The sequence below is a fragment of the Ursus maritimus genome, unplaced genomic scaffold, assembly GCF_017311325.1.
Source record: "Ursus maritimus isolate PB19 unplaced genomic scaffold, ASM1731132v1 scaffold_11, whole genome shotgun sequence".
NCBI lineage: Eukaryota > Metazoa > Chordata > Mammalia > Carnivora > Ursidae > Ursus > Ursus maritimus.
In genome coordinates this window covers 28,003,844-28,023,163 of record NW_024423453.1, presented here as the reverse complement: position 1 = coordinate 28,023,163, position 19,320 = coordinate 28,003,844, and positions in this window count along the sequence as shown.

Here is a 19,320-nt window from a genome sequence, read left to right as displayed (position 1 = left end):
TGCCCTGCTCCTCGGCTGACACATGGTTGTTTCAGTAGTTAGGTTTTGGGGGACTCAAAGTTACACTGTGATTTTTGACTGTATCGCTTGGCGCCCCGAACCCCGCACTGTTCGAAGGTCAGCTATACTCAGCAGGGGGCGAGCTGCAGTTCTATTTCAGGCACGTACAATGGAAGAGTCATCATGACTCTTTACCGTCTTTGTCATTCATTATCAGTAATTTAGCTTTCTTTCCTGTATTTTTGTGTAATGATACTTTTTCACTGATACGAATCTTCATCTGAAAACCACAATTAGACTTTTGTTGAATTCCAAAATAAATAATGACTTTGATAAAGTTGGGAAATTCTTTTAAAGACTTTCAAGGAAGGCATGCTTCTCAGAATCATTTGGCTTGGGCTTCGTATAATTTATTTTAATTCTTTGTTTAAAAGAAATGGGGGGTCATGGGACAAACAGTGTTCTCATTCTTAAATTCCCTAATTTCGTAGAAAAAATTTCTCAGGGATTTGGCTTATCCTCTATTGACTTGGTACAAATTAGCAAGATAGCTCCTGTTTTCCTCTTTTGTTTCCACAGGTTCTGGATTCCCCACTACAAGGCTCTTCTCAGCAATTGGGAAGCCAGTTCCCAACTCACTAGTGTGAATGGCTATCTGAGTTTTAGATGGACCTGGAATGTCCTTTGATCACGTCAAATTGTTCTCCTCTACAGCTATTATTGCTTAGCAAAATCTTTGCTATATTTTGTGAATGTCCTTCACTTGTTCCTTTTTGGGGACTGGGGGGAGGTGTCATGCTGCCAAAAGGGGTCATCCTGAGATAAAAAGGAATAAAACACATGTTTATGTGTTTTAGTTTTAGTAATCACTGAAAATTTTTCATTCAGCAGCAAACCAGTGCTATGATACTTTGACACTGACCATATAGAAACCTAATATTTAAACAAAATTATAGAGAATGGTGCTAAAAACTTACCTGTAGGTTAACAAAGGTTTAGCATGCTCTCATGATGCCATCAGGCACAAGGTCTTAACAAACAAACTCTGCTAAGAGTAAGTAAACCAGAAGTCTCACTATGTTTGTTACTTTCCAAATCCTCAAAGATCACAGTTAGCAACAAGGAAGGAAATTGGAACTGGCAGTAGAAAATATTAGCATTTTATTTAGAGCTTATGATCTTCCAGTTGTTATCAAGGTTGAAATTTTCTTCTTTATTTCTTACTATACATCTAGGAAGTCAGCATTGTTATTACCAATATTATCCTGTTTTACAAACACCTACAGATTATATAAGTCATGCGAGGTGAGATAAGTCCTTTGATTCTCACCTCATTGCTAATACTCCTCAAAGGGACAATTGCAAATAACCCGTCATGTCTTAATTCCATATTGTCATCATTCAGCGTGAATCCTCTAAATCAACTCTATCCTCCAATTACTCTACATTTTCTTGTCCTTCAGTCAGTTTCATCACCTAAATCTTTCCGCTGACCTGTCTTGAACTGCCTAGCTATAACAAGCTAACTATTATATTCATAATTATTTCTCTGGGCATTTCCATTAACTCCTGACATGATCAAGAGTCCATTGGATGGCATCACTCCACTCTCCTATAGTCCTTGCAAGGGGTGACAGTGCTGGTGAAGATGTAGAACTGGAAATCTCATGTATTGCTGAAGGAAATATATTTTGGCACAACCAATCTGTCAAACTAGCTGCGAGTAAGATCTATAATTCAGTATATTACCTTAGGTATACAACCAACAAAATTTTGTTGGTTTTGTTCATATCTTGACCAAAATCCAAGTATTAAAAATGTGTAATATTTATAGTTTAGTATATCCTTATGTCTAGGGTATCCAAAAGTCAACTCTAATAGAAAAGATAAATAAAATGTGGTCTAATCATACAGTGGAATTCTATACAGCAAAGACAGTTGCAACAGTATGGATGCATCTTACAAAAAATACGTTGAGTGAAATAAACTAGATATTATATATATGCTATTTCACTTAAATGAAGGAAATGAGTATCATTCGTGATGTTAGAAGTCAGGATAGTGTCACTGTTAAGGGGACAGGGTTTGATAATGACTAGAATAGACATGAGTAATGTTTCTTGAGGTACTAGTATTGTCCTGTTTCTTGATTTTGGTTATGTACATGGATTATATATATATATATAGAGAGAGAGAGAGAGAGAGAGAGAGAGGAATATCATTTATTGCTTTAAGAGGTATCTGTTCTCTCTCGTAACAGTATTTTTATAAACAAAAGTTTCTAATTTATCAAATTTACTCAACTTTTTATTTATGATAAGCATCTTTGTGTTCTGTGTAAAGAAATTTTGCTTATTCCACAGTCAGGAAGATATCCCCATGTACTTTCCCCTAAAGCATTTTTAAGATACTTTCCACTTTGCAATCTATTATCCTTCTGAGCTGCATGCATATATGCATACATACATGTGTATTGTATGTTATAGAAGTCAATATATATTTTTAATAAGTGTCACTTTTGTCATGAGTCAGGGGTGGATCTGTTTCTATACATATTTTAATTTGTGCCAATGCCATACTATCTTTTTAACACAAGTTTAAATAGGTGTGACTATTTGGTATTACAAATTCCCTCAGCTATACTCTTCTCTAAGTTTAACTTGTCTTTTTTGGCTCTTTCCACTTTTAAAAGAATAAAAATTTGCAATTGTAGAGCTTGAATAAATTTTGATTGCTATTGAACTACATCTATAGATTACATTTGGAAAGTCAACATCTATAAAATATTGCAACTTCCAATCTATGTATTTAGTTCTTCTTTAATTTGTTCTAGTAATGTTTTATGCTTATCTGTGTCAAGATCTTATACAATTTTAGATTTATTCCTAGGAATTTATCATATGTAATGCTATATTTTTAAAAGATTTATTTATTAGACAGAGAAGGAGGAAGAGCAGAGGGGGAAAATCAGAGGGAGGGGGAGAGGGAGAAGGAGAGGGACAAACAGACTCTATGCTGAGCTCAGAGCACGATACAAGGCTTGATCCCATGACCCTGAGATCACAACCTGAACTGAAACCAAGAGTCAGACACTTAGCCAACTACCCACCCAGGCATCCCCATATGTAATTATATTTTAAGCAATATGTAAGCTCTGATTTTCATATTATTTGTTCCTTTTGTACAGAAATTCTATTGATTTTGTATACTGAATTTGTATCCAATATTTATGTTTTGTTTTTTTTTTTAAAGATTTTATTTATTTATTCGACAGAGATAGAGACAGGCAGCGAGAGAGGGAACACAAGCAGGGGGAGTGGGAGAGGAAGAAGCAGGCTCATAGCGGAGGAGCCTGATGTGGGGCTCGATCCCAGAACGCCAGGATCACGCCCTGAGCCGAAGGCAGACGCTTAACCGCTGTGCCACCCAGGCGCCCCCCCAATATTTATGTCTTTTACTTATATTTCTTACCTGAACACAGTGATGAAGATCTCTACTACAATAATGACAAATGTGGGCATTTTTGTTTCATTCCCAAACTCAAAGAAAATATTTACTATTTCATCATTGCACATGATGTTTGCCATTTTTGGTATAAAGTAACAGCTTAAAGAAATTATCTTCTATGTTTGGCTCACTAAATAAATTTTGCAAAATCACGAATAGAGGTTGAATTTTGTCGAAAGTTTGATTTGCAACTATTAAGAAAATCATATGAATTTTCTGCTTTTCTCAATTAATATAATAAAATCTATTGGCTGAGTTTTGAGTGATAACCTAGCCTTGCATTTCTGAAACAACCCTGGTTTGAATATGATGTGTTCTTTCATATGTATATCTTGATTTTACATGCTTACATCTTGTTATGGTTTATTTGGTTGGTTGGCGTGTGTGTGTGTGTGTGTGTGTGTGGTGGGTGTATTGTGCTTGTGTGCATGTACTTTATCTTTTTGACATCCGTGGGATCTGTAGTGATTTCCCTCTTTCATTTCTCCTTTTCTTAGTTAACTTGGTTAGAGGCTTATTGATTTTATTGACCTTTTCAATGAACCAAAATTTTGGTTTTGTTGATTTTCTGTAATTGATTTCTTGCATTCAATTGAAATGATTTCTGCTTTGATTCTTATTATTTCTTTTCCTCTGCTTACTTTGATTTTAATTTGTTCTTCTTTTCTAGTTTCCTAAGTTGGAAGCTTAGATTATTAATATTAGAACTTTCTTTTTTTCTAATATATGTATTCAGTTCAATAAATTTCCCTGTAAGCATTGCTGTTGCTTCATTCCACAAATTTTAATTGTATTTCATTCTCATTTAGATCAAAATATTTTAAAATATTCTTGAAATTTCTTTTGACTCATGTTTTTCAGAAGCATATTGTTTGATTTCCAAGTACTTGGGGATTTTTCAGCTATTTCTCTGTAATTGATTTCTAGTTTAATTCTATTGTGGTGTAAGAAGAGACAATGTGTTATTTCTATCCTTCGGAATTTGTTACGGTGTGTTTTATGTTTTATGAGTTCTTCTTTGATGTTCTTTTTAGGATTTAGTATTAAGGTTACTAGGCATCATAAAATTTGCTAAGAGATTTTTTTTCTAATCTGTGGAAGATTAGCATTATTATTATTATTATTTGTCTCTGTAAATGATTGGGAAAAATTAACTGATGAAATATTTGGGACTCTGTTTTCTTTGTGACAGTGATTTATCAAAAGATATTTAACACCATTAGTGTTCAGATTTTTCTATATTTTCTTCTGCCAAGTTTTTTAGTTGTAGGATTTTTTTTAGGTATTTGTCCTTTCTGCTTTATAAAATGTATTCATTTTAAGCTTTTGTTTTCTTTGGGTGCCTGTAAAATCTGTATTAATATCCCCATTTTTATTTCTGATAATAATAATTATTCTTTCTCTCTCCCTCTCTCCCTCACTCTCTCTCTACCTAGTCTTTGTAGAGGTTCGTCATAGTTTATTAATCTTTTAAAGGATCAGCTTTTAATTTGTATTCTTTTTTTTTTCTTTTAAGATTTATTTATTTATTTAGAGAGATAGAGAGTTAGTGAGAGAGAGCACAAGCGGGGGTCAGAAGGAGAGGGAGAGGGAGAGGGAGACTCCCTGCTCAGAAGGGAGTCCATAAGGCTCGATCTCAGGACTCTGGGATCATGACTTGAGCCAAAGGCAGACACTTAACTAACTGAGCCACCCAGGCTCCCCTTGTAGGTATTCTTTATTGTACATTTGTTTCCTTTTCATTTGTATATGTCCTAATTTTTACTATTTCCTTCCTTGTAGTTGCGCTTACTTTTTTTTTTTAGAGAATGTTTCATGTGTCCTTTATATTTTAATCATTTTCCCTTTTGTTCTATTTCTGTGCTTTAATTTTGCTATTTTTACTGACCTGTTGTTCATTTCACTTTTAGTTGTTACTGCTGCACCTAACATGTCAATAGTCCATTTATTAAGTTAATTTCAAATATTGTTATTTTCACTTCTATTATGTTTATTTAACCTTTTTTGTACATTCAAATCTTTTATAATATTCCTTTTTTGTCTATTTTGTCTATTCTTTCCCCTATTATTTTAGACATTTAGTTTGTATTATTTTGAAGTCCTTGTTTGAATAGCTCTAATTCCTAAATCACCTCAGGATCTACATCTATGACGTGATTTTATCTTGAGCATTTTCTTAAAGATTGGCCACATTTTGTTGCCTTGTAATATGTCTAATGCTCTTTGTTATACATTGGCCATTTTGTATAAGTTAACTATAGAATACGATGTTATCCTTCCTCAAAAACCATTCTTTATTTTCTGTAATGGAAATTTGAGGCTGATCACCTCAGTTTTGCCAGAAATGAACCTGGACCTGAGTCGAATTACCATTTAGCAAGATTACATCTGGTTCATCTTTAGGATGTGACCCTCTAAGAATTTCGGTTGAAACCCTGTTAAGTCTTCCTTTCCGTAGACCTGAAAGGCCATGGGCAATTCATTTCAACTCTTCATAATGTTTTCAGCAAACCTTTTTTGATTTCTTTGCCTTGCAGATTCAAAATTTAGTACAAATTTTGAGAGGGAACAGCTGTGTTTTGAGACTGCTCCATTCCCTAATTCAGTCACTTCAACCCAGAGTAGAGTCTAAAATCTCTACTCATTTCAATGTCACCCAACATAAGCATCTGCCAGAGGGCCAGTCCATTTTCTCAGGCTTTTGTTAGATCTATAATCATTATATAGCCACATTCCATCAGTATTACTTCATTCTACCCTCTCTAGAGCTTTCATCTCTTGCATATTTGACTTTCATGGCCAGTATTATGTTATTTTACAGATGACATTTTCAAAGAGATTTTAATATACAAAATAACTCATGCCTTATAGCAATATTTTCCTGTGGATAACAGGTATGCATCTTCTGTTTTATGTCTTTGATATTCAATTAGAACACATTTTGTGAAATGATCTATTTGCAGTAGCATTGCAAGATAAAGTAATTTAATAAAACTATATCTAATCGATGACAAAACTTATTGGGATTAATATATATCTGGAGCAAATATATAATTTCATGTTTGGAAAAGCTAAGCATTATTAAGATGTCATTTTATTAAAATATTAATTTAAATTTTTAATCTGCATGTAATTTACAGATTATTAGAATGGTGCCTTAAATTCCTAGTTCTAAACATATACACATGGGTTTATTCTAATAGCCTGAAAATCCTGCTATTGAATAATGTGTGATCTGCAAAACTGACCACTAAGTTTTGTCATTGAATGACTGAGTAAAGTCATGTCTTAAGAAGTCCTGAGTGACTGGCGCATTATATCTATATGGAGCAAAAGGTGGGTATTCTATCAGCTTTTTAAATGAATACTCAACTGCTGTATTTTGTTCTTGAATAGATAAATGAGGATAAATTTAGAGAGCAAGTGGAAGGGCTATATTTTGTAGTAGTAAAAAAAGTTTGTAAAGTATTAGGAAAAAAGGAAGTGGACAAAGAAGAGCTCAAGTTAATGGATATATGTGGAGAGGAGAGCTTATTGTGAGTATTTCTTCTTCAGTCTTCTTGGGGAAATATCAATCAATACCATCACCTGAGTGTGAGGATAAATTAATTGGTAGTGGTGAGAGAAGAAATTGTGAATTACTCGTCTAGAAGAGTTCAGTAGTGAGTGCACTGCAGATATATAGCAGGAATGCTGGACAAAAATGAAGATCTTAAGATTAATTATTATGAATTTAAAGTGAGACCTGTCAAAAGTGTGCTTTTGTTCAACCATGTTAAACTGCATGGGTGCAGACAAGAAATAGAATGCTGGGTATAAGGTTTTATTTTACCTATACAAGTGTAATGAATTAAAGTATAATGAAACAAAAGCAGGCAAGGAAGTTGAGGCTATATCTATGTACATAGTTATAATTACTAACTAAAATTTAAGCTTGTTAAAGAATGAAATGAGACTATGTGGTTGGTGAAAGATAAAGGAGAGATAATCAATAGGAAGTAGGTCAAAATATGAATCAAAAGCTTGTTGAGTTAGCTATTATAGGGAATGAGATAGAAACTAAGTGTGGTTAGAGAGTTAAATGACTCTCTAAATGAAATTAAGATTATGAAGGAAATTTGTTATTGATCAAGTGACTATATTATTTATCATATAATCTTGTACATCTTTAGTCATTGGATACATTCAATGCATATTTATCCTAGATATTTTCTGAGGTAAGTGACCATTGGAGTAAATGGGTGAATTGGGCAGTTAGAGGGCAAGAGGGAAAAGATTTATGATGGAAAGGTTAGGCATGGCATAACCCACCAGTGATTAACATATCTTGGAGATAGAGAATGAGCCTAAAGCAAAAATCTTCAAAGATAGTGGGAGAAAGTATGAATTATCAGGTGACTGCAACAAAGGCAAAAAGTGAATTGTGTAAAATTAAGAACTGGAAGTGTCAGTGTTTTGTTTTGTTTTGTTTTTGGTCTGTTTGTTTTTTTAACAATGCATTCAGCATTTGTATTTATTATACTTTAATTCAATGAATAAAATATTTAATATTCATTGCTTAATATTCATTGTTGGTACCAAATATTATAAATACTTAATTAATAAGTGAATGAATAAATGAATCAATTAAATGAAACATTGCATATGAACGTGTATTTTCCACGTGATGCCACAAGTATGTCTGGATCAAACTTTGTAATGATGAAAATTATTTCCAAAAAGAATATTATTATTACATAATGTGGATTCATTTTTTTTTTTTTTTTTTAAGTAGGCCCCACACCCAGCATGGGACCCAATGCAGGGCTTGGACTCATGACCCTGAGATCAAGAACTGAGGTGAGATCAAGAGCCAGACACTTAAAAGAGACACCCGGGTGCCCCATTGTGTATTCATTTTAAACTGCAGACATATCTATTTATTTTTATCTCATAAGTCTGCTACAAAAGTCATAGATTGAAACCACCTTATTAAAGCAAATCAACTTCAGGCATTATAATTGTTTTAAATGGAATTACATTCATCTCAATAGAGTTAAGGGAAAGCATGGACAAGATGCAATCTATTAAGAGGGCCTTGTTACAGATCTTGGTATAATACTGATGTCTAATAATTTTCAGGTTTAACAGTAGGCAACATCACTGTACAATCAACTGTGGTAGGAATTAGTTCTACCACATTAATAATGGAAAGTGGTCTTCTCTTTCTTGAACTAGATAACCACCCATAAGGCAAATAAGAATGTTTTCTTAATGCTGCCCAGACTCACCTCTTCACTGGTTACATTTACTGAAAGAATTAGAATGATGTTTTACTTGTAATATTTTCTTTTGTTATTGATTATGGAATTGGAGCCTGTGGGTATCTGACATTGCACTTAGGTCAACGGTTGCTCTCTTCTTTGAGAACCCAAATCCACCCCAAAAGGAAACAATTATCTTTCTTTTTATAAGTCAAGGAACACTACATTCATCAAACCAATATAAAAAAAAAATTCTTGCATCAAACTTCATATTTTTAGAAAGTAAAGTCTCTCCTTGGATGAGCCTGGAGTGCTATAGGAGAAGTGAAGGGGAAATTCATGAACGTCCCCTTGTGCCCTTCAGCCTTCATTTAACAAGAGAAACTACTTGAATCTGTTTCATGTGGAAATTTTACATATTTGTGTTAAAATATTATATTGTTTGATGTCCTTTAGTGCCATTTGTTTTCATTTCCCTTACTCCTAGTGCTGTATGTTTAGCGATAGATAGGAGTGTCAAACTCTTGGATTTATCATAAAGGAATAGTTTGGGCTGTTTATTTATTCCAGTGTTGTTGGTTTATTGCCTATGAATGCTAAGAACTTGGTATATTTGATTGAAAATAGATGTAATTCAAAAGATAAATGATATTTTTTCATAAATGTAAGAGCTATATTGTTAAGTTGAAACAGATTTACTCTGACTCTGAAGAGATTAGAATTACATTTAGTTACATTTAGCAAGTAGAAGTTTCAGGAGCCTGATTTTAGCTCTATATAACAAATACTTTGTGTTTTTGTGTTTTTTTTTATATGATACTGAATAAAAAAGAAATGGGATACTTTCTTTGATAGAGAGTTCTATGTCACTCTATTCTGCAGGGATGTATGGGGAATTTAATGAATTCATGGTTAGATCAGAGAATTTCAAAGATTTCTTCTAAGTCTAACACTATGCGAGTTGTCTCCATTTAAATTAGACTAATTACTTGTACAAGAACTTAATACATTTAATTTGATTTTATGGATTATATGAATAAGGCCCATCTGCTTATCTGATAAAAAAATCTAAATCCTTCTATTGGCTACCAAGATTGTTAATTTTATTACATATGCCTTAATTTGTTTGCCCACATTTTATTGCTGAAATGGGTGGAGATTTTTAAAAAATTAACATTTTTCAATAGATCTTAACATTTTCTCACCTTAAAGGAATAAACAATTGTATGTATGCAAATGAACATTATTTTTAAAATTTGTATTTTGCTACAAATGTTCGATTTAAATAAAAAAAATCTTTTAAAAATTGGTTCAATGACCAAAATAGGTCTTAAGAAACAGTAAAATAAATCCAGAACAAGGAAAACTCTTTTGCTCCTGTTGTGCTACTTCCTTGATATTTAAGTGACTTTCCTGTAAGGGGGTTTAAATTCTTACATGCCCACTGGGATGTTATGAAGCCATAAACCAAAGAACTATTACTGCTTCCAAGATGGCAATGTGTAGACTTAATCATATTGTTTAAGTTGACACACCTCATAATAGTGAAGCATTCTGTGAATCAGTACTACCAAATCCCTATGCTTTAAATCACTATGTTTAAGTAATCAACATGTTTCTTTCTAAGAGCTAAGGCTTGAAAGAAATCCTAGGTATAAAATCATCTACCTCCAAGAGGCTGCTTAATCAAACGATCAAGGGATTTGATGACATGAACGCAGTCCATTAATATCCTATAAAATGATGAGAAATTTGAGATCTCACCAGTGCTGTATTTTTGCAAATCTTTGTGGTTGATGTATCTTACAGAGGATAAAAAAACTAAAATATGCTGTTTGGGATTAAAATCATTCGTTTTAATCTCTGCCAGGATTATTTCTTTTAAAACCATATTATGTGAGGGGCGCCTGGGTGGCGCAGTCGTTAAGCGTCTGCCTTCGGCTCAGGGCGTGATCCCAGCGTTCTGGGATCGAGCCCCACATCAGGCTCCTCTGCTAGGAGCCTGCTTCTTCCTCTCCCACTCCCCCTGCTTATGTTCCCTCACTCGCTGGCTGTCTCTGTGAAATAAATAAATAAAATCTTTAAAAAAAAAAAAAAGAAAGAAAGATTATATATTTAAACTGAGTTACTTTGTCCAAATTTCTAACTTAGTGTAAGGCTGATAATCAAGGGAAATAATTAGACCTTTCTCTACCTTTATTTCAGACTTGCCTTCTTTAGCATGGATATTTCAGACATATGAGAATAATCAAAACAGATAATATAAAAGTGACATGAAACTTCTGAAAAAAAATGGTAATTTTATTTAATTGAATTAATAATTCTAGGTACTTAAAAGCATTTTCCTACTATTTTTATTAGCATCATTCATCCCACCTGTGTCAAAAAAACATTTTAATCGTCTCTTTAAAGTCAGTCATTCTACCTAGATAGCTTGATAAATAAATACTCACTCTGGCCCCCCAGAATGGGAAGTAATTAGAAGTCAAGTGGCAAAGAGTATGGAGTGCTAAGGAGGAGAAAATAAAGAGTCGGGGATAGTAATTCTATCTACCACACACCTATAAAATCCTGTCAGTGATTATTTTACATTTCAGGGATAAACATTTCTAGAATTAAATGAACATGGTTTATTACTCTGAATAAAAACATGAATCTTTACAGCACAAAAAGAAATTAGTCAGAATCTCCATTAGAATTTTAATTGAGCATAATCCTGCCCAACTGGTTTCACTGCATATTGAAAAAGTCCCAGATATTCTAGACAATGAGTATGGCCAAGCAGTTTATTAATTTTTTTCAAGTTTTTATCTAAATTCTGGTTAGGTTTATTATTTTTTTTATAGTCAAGATATGGAACCTAGCAATGATTTAAAAAGAGTTACATGTTTCTCATTGATTCCAAGGAAGTATACTGCAGGAAACTAGATTTTAATAAGTATTTTTCAATAATAGAAAAATGTCCCAATTTATTTTTTAAATGAGCATTTAACATATACAAGGGCCTTTGCATTCGTTGTAACAGTTCATCAGTATAATGTCCCATTGGATTATATTGTTGCTGCTGTTGTTGTTGTTCTATTTTCCAGACAAGGGTAAAGGAAACACAGCAGAGATAAATCATTTGGTTCAGTTCAAAGTCCTGCTAATGTACTGACATAAAAGTCTAGATAACAAAATATAATTAAAGCTATAGTACAACTTTAGGTCTATCTAGTGACAATTATATATCATAGTTGAAATTTTGATAATAATATAATATGGGGAAATAGGCATTCCCATTTTGGCAACCTGGCATTATTTATTAAATTGAACATGCACATATGATTTCATGCAACAATTCATCCAGTAGGAAAATTTTTCACATATTTACTATCAACTGTATCTAACGATGCTCATTAAGGTTCTTTAGAACATTATTTGTAATAACACACACAAAATGTAAATAACACAAACATCTAGTAGAAGGCTAATTAAATTCTTGATAACCAATCCATACTTTAAATGACTCTAGTCTAAAAAATAATAAATAATAAATAAATGACTACTATTGTAATACAAGGTCTTTGGGATATATATATTTTAAAAGATTTATTTATTTATTTTAGAAAGAGAGAGCACAAGCAGGGGGCGAGGATGGAGGGGGAGGAGCAGACTCCCGGCTAAGTGTGGAACCCACGCAGGACTCTATCTCAAGACTCTGAGATCATGACCTGAGCTGAAATCAAGAATCGGACACTTAACCAACTGAGCCACCCAGGTGACCTTTTAGGATACATTATTAACTAAATTAAAAAAGTAGTATACTGAAAATGTGGATAGTACATTCATACCTTATAAAAATGAAACATATATAGACAAATGTTATGTACTAAGACATATGACATTTTTTACGCTGTTTATGTTTTGAGAATGAAATTATGAGTCTAGGTTGAGAAAATGGCTCATATTTTTATATATTTATATACATTTTAAACATTTGGTTTTTAATAGGTGCAAGTTTTTATTTCATGATAAAAAAGAGAAAATAGTAATAATTTTAATAAAAGCAATTTAGTGTTATCATGTGCTAAACACTATACTAGCACTTTATAGTCAACGTAATTTAATCCTCAAACCATTCTGAGGAAGATACCACTATAACCCTGGTTGTAAAGAGGAGATGAAATAGAAGGGCAAAGAAGTTAAATAACTAAACACCAATTAAATAGCCAGAAGTGCTGGTTTGAGAAGGCCAGGTATATCGCATTCCCAGGTTTGTGCTTTTAAGTACTTCGCTCAAATTTCACAAATCAAAATAATATCTAATGTGGAAGAATAGAGTTCATATAACAAGCTCCTGACCTACTTTTCATTTGACCTTACTTGCCTTACACTTAAACATAGAAGGAACAAATGATTTTGTATAAATTAGAGATAAATTAGCATCCAGGGAAGTAATTCTTTTTTTTCTTTTTCTTTTCTTTTCTTTTTTTTTTTTTTTTTTGGTCTGTAGGTGTAATCTGAATATTTAGTTCTTTTAAAAGAGATGGAAAAGGACCAATATTGGCTTACAAATGGAAGGCTCTCCCATTTCTGGCATGACCTGTGAAATGTCTTAATTTGTATCCTTGTGTCTTTCCAATCCGAGTGCAAAGAGCTCAGTACATGTTGATCCTAAAACAAGTAATCATTTTAAATATAAATTATTTTTATTTTCTCTATAAAAGACAAACATTTTGACACATTCATCTGTTCTTTAAAGCTTATCTTAGTAGTGGAAGCATCTGTGAAAAAACCAAACAGCTGTGAATCTAAATATAGAAACAGATTCAGTCTTTACAACATAAAGGTTGGAAATGTGCTGGCTCTCAACACGTGGAGTTACAAATGACAGTGCTGTATGTTACAGAGATTGCAACTTTAGAAGTTCAACTTAATGCTAATTTATCTCACAAGGAGACGTTTATTATTCATAGTCACATATTTTGCACTATATTTTTCTAATGTGAATATGTCCACGTGTGACTTATACCTCAAAAGAAAAACTGATGAAAGATATATTTAGTTTTTGTTTCTTTCTTTAATAGACACGATCTCACAGGGCACAAAAATGCTACCTTTTAAATGGTAAAAGAAGAGCAAACTTTAAGGAAATTTCAGCTAAAACAATCCAATTAATGTGAACCCAAATTAAGCATTGTATTTTAAAGAATTAAAAGATAGGAAAACAAATTTCCTGAAGAAAAATATTTTCAGTTTTTTTTTTCTGCAAATAGGGTTGTATCCATTTCTCACTTTCTTTCATAGTCAACATAATCCCATATGAATTAAATTCAGAGTTAGGATTATGTGAAAAAAGAATTTGCTTACAAAAATGTAATTATATTTATTGTGTTATATTTGCTAAGATAGAAAAATTTACTCAGATATTTCAACAATGGAGATTGAAGTAAAACTGTATTAATCAACTAAAAAAGTCATTAATCAAACACCCTGTTTTTCTAATCATTCAGATTTTTTGACATTTCTCTACAGAAGTGATAATGAACATCTGGTTTTATAATGGTTAATGAGTGTGAAATGATATTGAATTTCTTTTTCCCTAGGGCTCCTATGTCATTTTCCTATCCCCATTAGAGAACAAATGCATAAAAGTACAGCTATTTGTAGTGCAGACATTAATGTGAAATAGTCAAAGTACAAAGTCTCGGTGTTGTCATTACTGGTGTATTTTTCAGAGTGTGTAATAATTCTTACAGATTTAATCCATGCAACTACCAAAAAAGTTGTTAAAATGAAATCCAGGGACTTAGAACAGTAGAGTACCGATATATTTACCCATTTTTAAATATAGAAATTGTGCTAGTGGAGAGAATCTTATAATAAAGCTATAAAAAATTGGAATTTTAATTCAAAATATTGGATTATGCCCTTTCATGGAAGAGGAAGACTATTACAAATGTATCTATTGGGTAATAAGTTTATTAAGGAGGGTGAAGAAAAGAATGTAGAAGAAAGAAATTAAATTTCATTGAACACCATGTGCTTTCTATGCTTGAAAACATTGCATTTGTTTTATATTTTATAATTTAAAAATAAGGAAATTTAGGTAACAAGAAGTAAAGTATCTTGCCCATGAACACATAAAAACAAGAGGATTGGACTCAACTCTATCCAGCTTCAAAGCCCCCTTTTTTTTTTCATTTCTCTTGATAGCTCAGTATTAAAATAGCATAGATTTCAGGAAGAGAGATTAACGGTAGAAAACAAACACAGAAAAGGGTTTAGAAACAGTGCCAAGGGTGTGTCACTATTAAAATATAGTAAAAGTATTGTACGTTTGACAACAATTCTGTAAATGCTCTAGTAAATTTAGTCAGCCCAGTATTTCCTCAAAATATGGCTGAGGCCCATTTGCAGAAGGACCACCAGGGGTGTTTTCTTAGAATCATATTTTGGGTCCTACACCAGATCTATTAATCAAAATCTTTCGATATTAAAATATGGTCATTAGGAGATGATAAAAGTAGTTCTCTAATTCACTGTTTAAACACAAACACACACAAATAAACAAGAACTGGTTGTCCATCAATACTAATGAATTACTGCAAGTTATCAACTTTATAATTTTGGATAAAATGTAACAGTCTATGAAATGTTTTTGAGTGAAAGAAATAATGGCACTGAATTTATAGTAAAAACTACTTAAGTAAAAATGTACATGCATGTTGATTATAAATATTTTATATTTTGTGTATGAATGTATGTTGAGCAGGCATGATTCATGAATATAGTAAATACATAATATATTCTTGTGTTCTAGTAGTTATTCTGGTTGAGGTGACCTTTCTCTGGCCCTGGATAAAAGCTTAACAGGCAATTTTATGGTCACTTAAAAATCTCAAAACCGTCTCAATTGGAAACCTATCCAAGATATTAAGCAACACTTCGATCTACAAGTAAAGCCAAATCTACAAAGTAACGCTAAAGTTGAGGAGAGCCCGTAAGTAAAGAGGAAGAATGTGGTGGGCTTTTTCTTTTTTCCTCTGATGTGACTTGTCTCGATCTAACTGAAGTGTCAGTGCCTTTGGAGCTTTCTTGTGGGAATGGAAAAACAAACGAAGTAACAGGGATTTTCTTATTTGCTGATGGATTTCTGCTCTTTGGGTCTGGCAATGTTTAAAGCTGATTTCTCTAGTAACAAGGTAAAGACAAGGAGTGGGAAGGCCTTAAGTGGAAGGGAGAGTTGAAATATGAACTTTTCACCTTGGCCTGGAAAGAATCATGTTGGCCAAAGCTTAGCTTCTACTTCATAGGAAATAAGTTAACACCTGCCTGTCAAATGAGAAGTGACACCTGCCTGGGTGACCAACCATCCCGGTTGGCCAGGGACTGAAGCATTTCCCAGGACTTGGGACTTCAGATGCTCAAACCAGAAGAGTCCCACACAAGATGGGACGACTTGGCCACCCTACTTTTAAGTATAGAGCATTTAATTATTTTAAGAATAAAATGTCTTATTTAAAAATAAATAAATAAATTTGATTTCTCGGGGCTCCTGGGTGGCTCAGTAGGTTGAGTGTCTCGTGATCGTGGGGTCCTGGGATCCAACCCCGCGTCAGGCTCCTTGCTCAGCCGAGATCCTTCTTCTCCCTCTCCCTCTGCCACTCCCCCTGCTTGTGCTCCCTCTCATTCTCTCTCCATCAAATAAATAAATAAAATCTTTAATAAAAAAAAGTTGATTTCTCTCCCTGTGCTTTTTCGGCTTTTTAAATGTTTTTCTGCTCCACTCCTTTGGTCCTGCCTCAGCCCTGGTTGTCCATTTCACCAATATCCCAGTTGCTAAAGTCTTCTGACTCCAGTTCTGTTAGACAGTGTTTTTTACCCAGTCTTTTCACTGACAAAATTTCTTATCCAAACTTTTCACTGACAGGTTTTAGAAATGTAAGGTGTTCAGCTTTCTCAGGCATGAGAAAAACAATTGTCTTATATGCTTTCAATCAAGCTCTCTGAGTGATGTCAAGGAAGCATCCCTTAATAAGCTTTGGAATTTTAAGAAGGTAAGAAGGGGAATGATAAGGAGGTAGTAAGAAAGGGGAATGAGGTGTAAGAAAAGGAATCATATCCTGGAATCAGTTCTCTCTCAAAAAAAAAACCAAAAACAAAAACAAAAAACGCCCCAGAAGTCCTAATTTGTTTTCCAAATATCAATTTTTTAAAAATTTTGAAGCTGGAAAATGGCCAAGTAATATAAAATCAATTTATTTTTATGATTATTATTTATTTATTCAGTAATTTACTTATTTATTTATTTGTAATTCAGCATACGGAAAAATGTCTTACACATGCTTTGGGATATAATGCCTATAGTACTGATACATAAGAGAGAAATGATAAGGGCCCCTGGGTGGCTCAGTCGGTTAAGCGTCTGCCTTCCACGCAGGTCATGATCCCAGGGTCCTGTGATGGAGCCCCTGGTTAGGCTTCCTGCTCAGTGGGGAGTCTGCTTCTTCCCCACCCACTACCCTCCCCCCTCATGCTCTCTGTCTTTCTTTCTCAAATAAATAAATAAAATCTTTGAAAAAGAGAGGGAAATGATAGCCCCATTTTTGCAACCTGATATATATGTGTGTAATTACACGTGTATTTAATGAGTATGTTCAGAAAGAAGGGGAAAAGAGAAAAAAAGAAGGGATAATTGTTTAATAATCCTCTAGTGATATTATTTACTATCATAATGTATTTTTAAGTATTAAAAACATATTTTTCTCATGGTCAGTTTCAAATAATAATGATTTTTTAATTGAAATTGTGCTAATGGATTTCATAGGAATGAAATACAGGCATGTATCATTCATATATTGTTTTATTCTCCTTCCTTAGACATGCATTTATTGAAGACATTTACCATATAAGTACCACAATAGTCTTGTCTTTTATGTTATTACTATTAATTTTGTTCCCTTCATTGTTCCTTCATTTTCAGTTTTCTTTGCAAAATCATCTTTATCATATATTTTTTGTTTTTTTTTTAATTTAAATTCTACCTATTTGTATTTTTAATATCAGCATTCCTTCGAGCTTGTTTCTTGTCCCTCTCTTCCTCTTTCCATATACTCATTCCCTAGGTGATGTCAATGTTTCATTGAAATCTATCTCCATTTAATTGCTGATTACTTCTTAGCATAAATTCTTTGCCTAGATTACTCATTGGATAGTACCACTATTCTAATATCCACCCCTCTATACGACTTCACTATTGAATGCTTTAAATAAAGTCTACATGGAACTCTTTTTAGTTCTCCCTTTCTGAAATGTGTGTTCTATCCTTATTTTACCCCTTAATAAATGACATCTATTAATTAGTATTAATAAAGGACTCTGTTCAGTGTAATCTCTGATTCTTTCCTCCCTACCATCCCCCAGATCCAATCTGTGTGAAGGCAAGTCGTGTTGATTTAATTTCAAAATATACCTCAAATGCGAATATGTCCCTATATTTTTCTGCCATCATTATATCCATGCTGTTCTTCTTTTTTGTTACCAGACTACTATAACAGCCTCCTAAGTATCCTCAGATGATCACTCTTGTTTTTCTCCAGTTTAGTCTGTGTCTAGCAGTTAGAAAACTCTTCCATATGCATAAACATTCAATTTTTTTCCATAGCACTTAGAATAAATTCCAATAAATTTTCGCTGAACTTTAGGTCCTAAATAATCTAACTCCTACCTGTCTCTTCTGCCTTATCTAACAGCCCTTTCCCTTAGGTAAACTACAGCTCTCCCGGTGGTCAACTAGCTTCTCGTATCACCAAGATGTTTCTCAGTTTGGGATTTGGTTACATAGTACTTCCTCTTTGGTGAAAGCTCCATCCTCCACTTTTATTGTAGGTATCTGTTACTGTATAACAAAATACCCCAACACTCAGTGGCTTAAAACAATAATCATTTATTAAATCTCACAATTGTGTAGATCGGGAATTCAGGCAGTACTTAGCTGGACAGTCCTTCTGCTCGCCTTTGTGTGGAATGAGGTTGTTCAATGTCATATAGTTAGTGGCTGATCTAGTGAAGAGGTTTCAAGATATTTCATTTACAAACCCGGTGCCTTTCTAAGGAAAGGACTGGTCTCAGCTAGGCCCTATTTCCTGTTTGTAGAATTTCAGGGCTTCTCCGCCAGCCACCAGCAAGCTATTTGGGCATAGCTAGTCAAGGCTTCAAGAGCATTCAAAGGGATCAGAAGTGAAAAGTGGTCTTTTAAAGCTAGTGTCTCAAAACTGGCAGATTCAATTCCAACACATTTTATTGGTCAAGGCAGTCAGTCTCCCAGATTCAAGACAAAGAAACATAAATTTCACTTCCTGATATGAAAAGTGTCAACGAATTTGTGGACATCTTTATTCTGCCACAACTTCAAAGGTCTTGTTTATATTCTAAGCAAAATATTGCCTCCTCTTAAGTCTTCCGTAAGCATCATAGTTAAATTGAGTGTTTATTATTGATATTTCTCTCAGAGCATTGTTTGGTTATCAACAGTTGTGATATTTATTTATTTTTTTTAGAGAGGGAGGGGGAGGAGGGAAAGAAG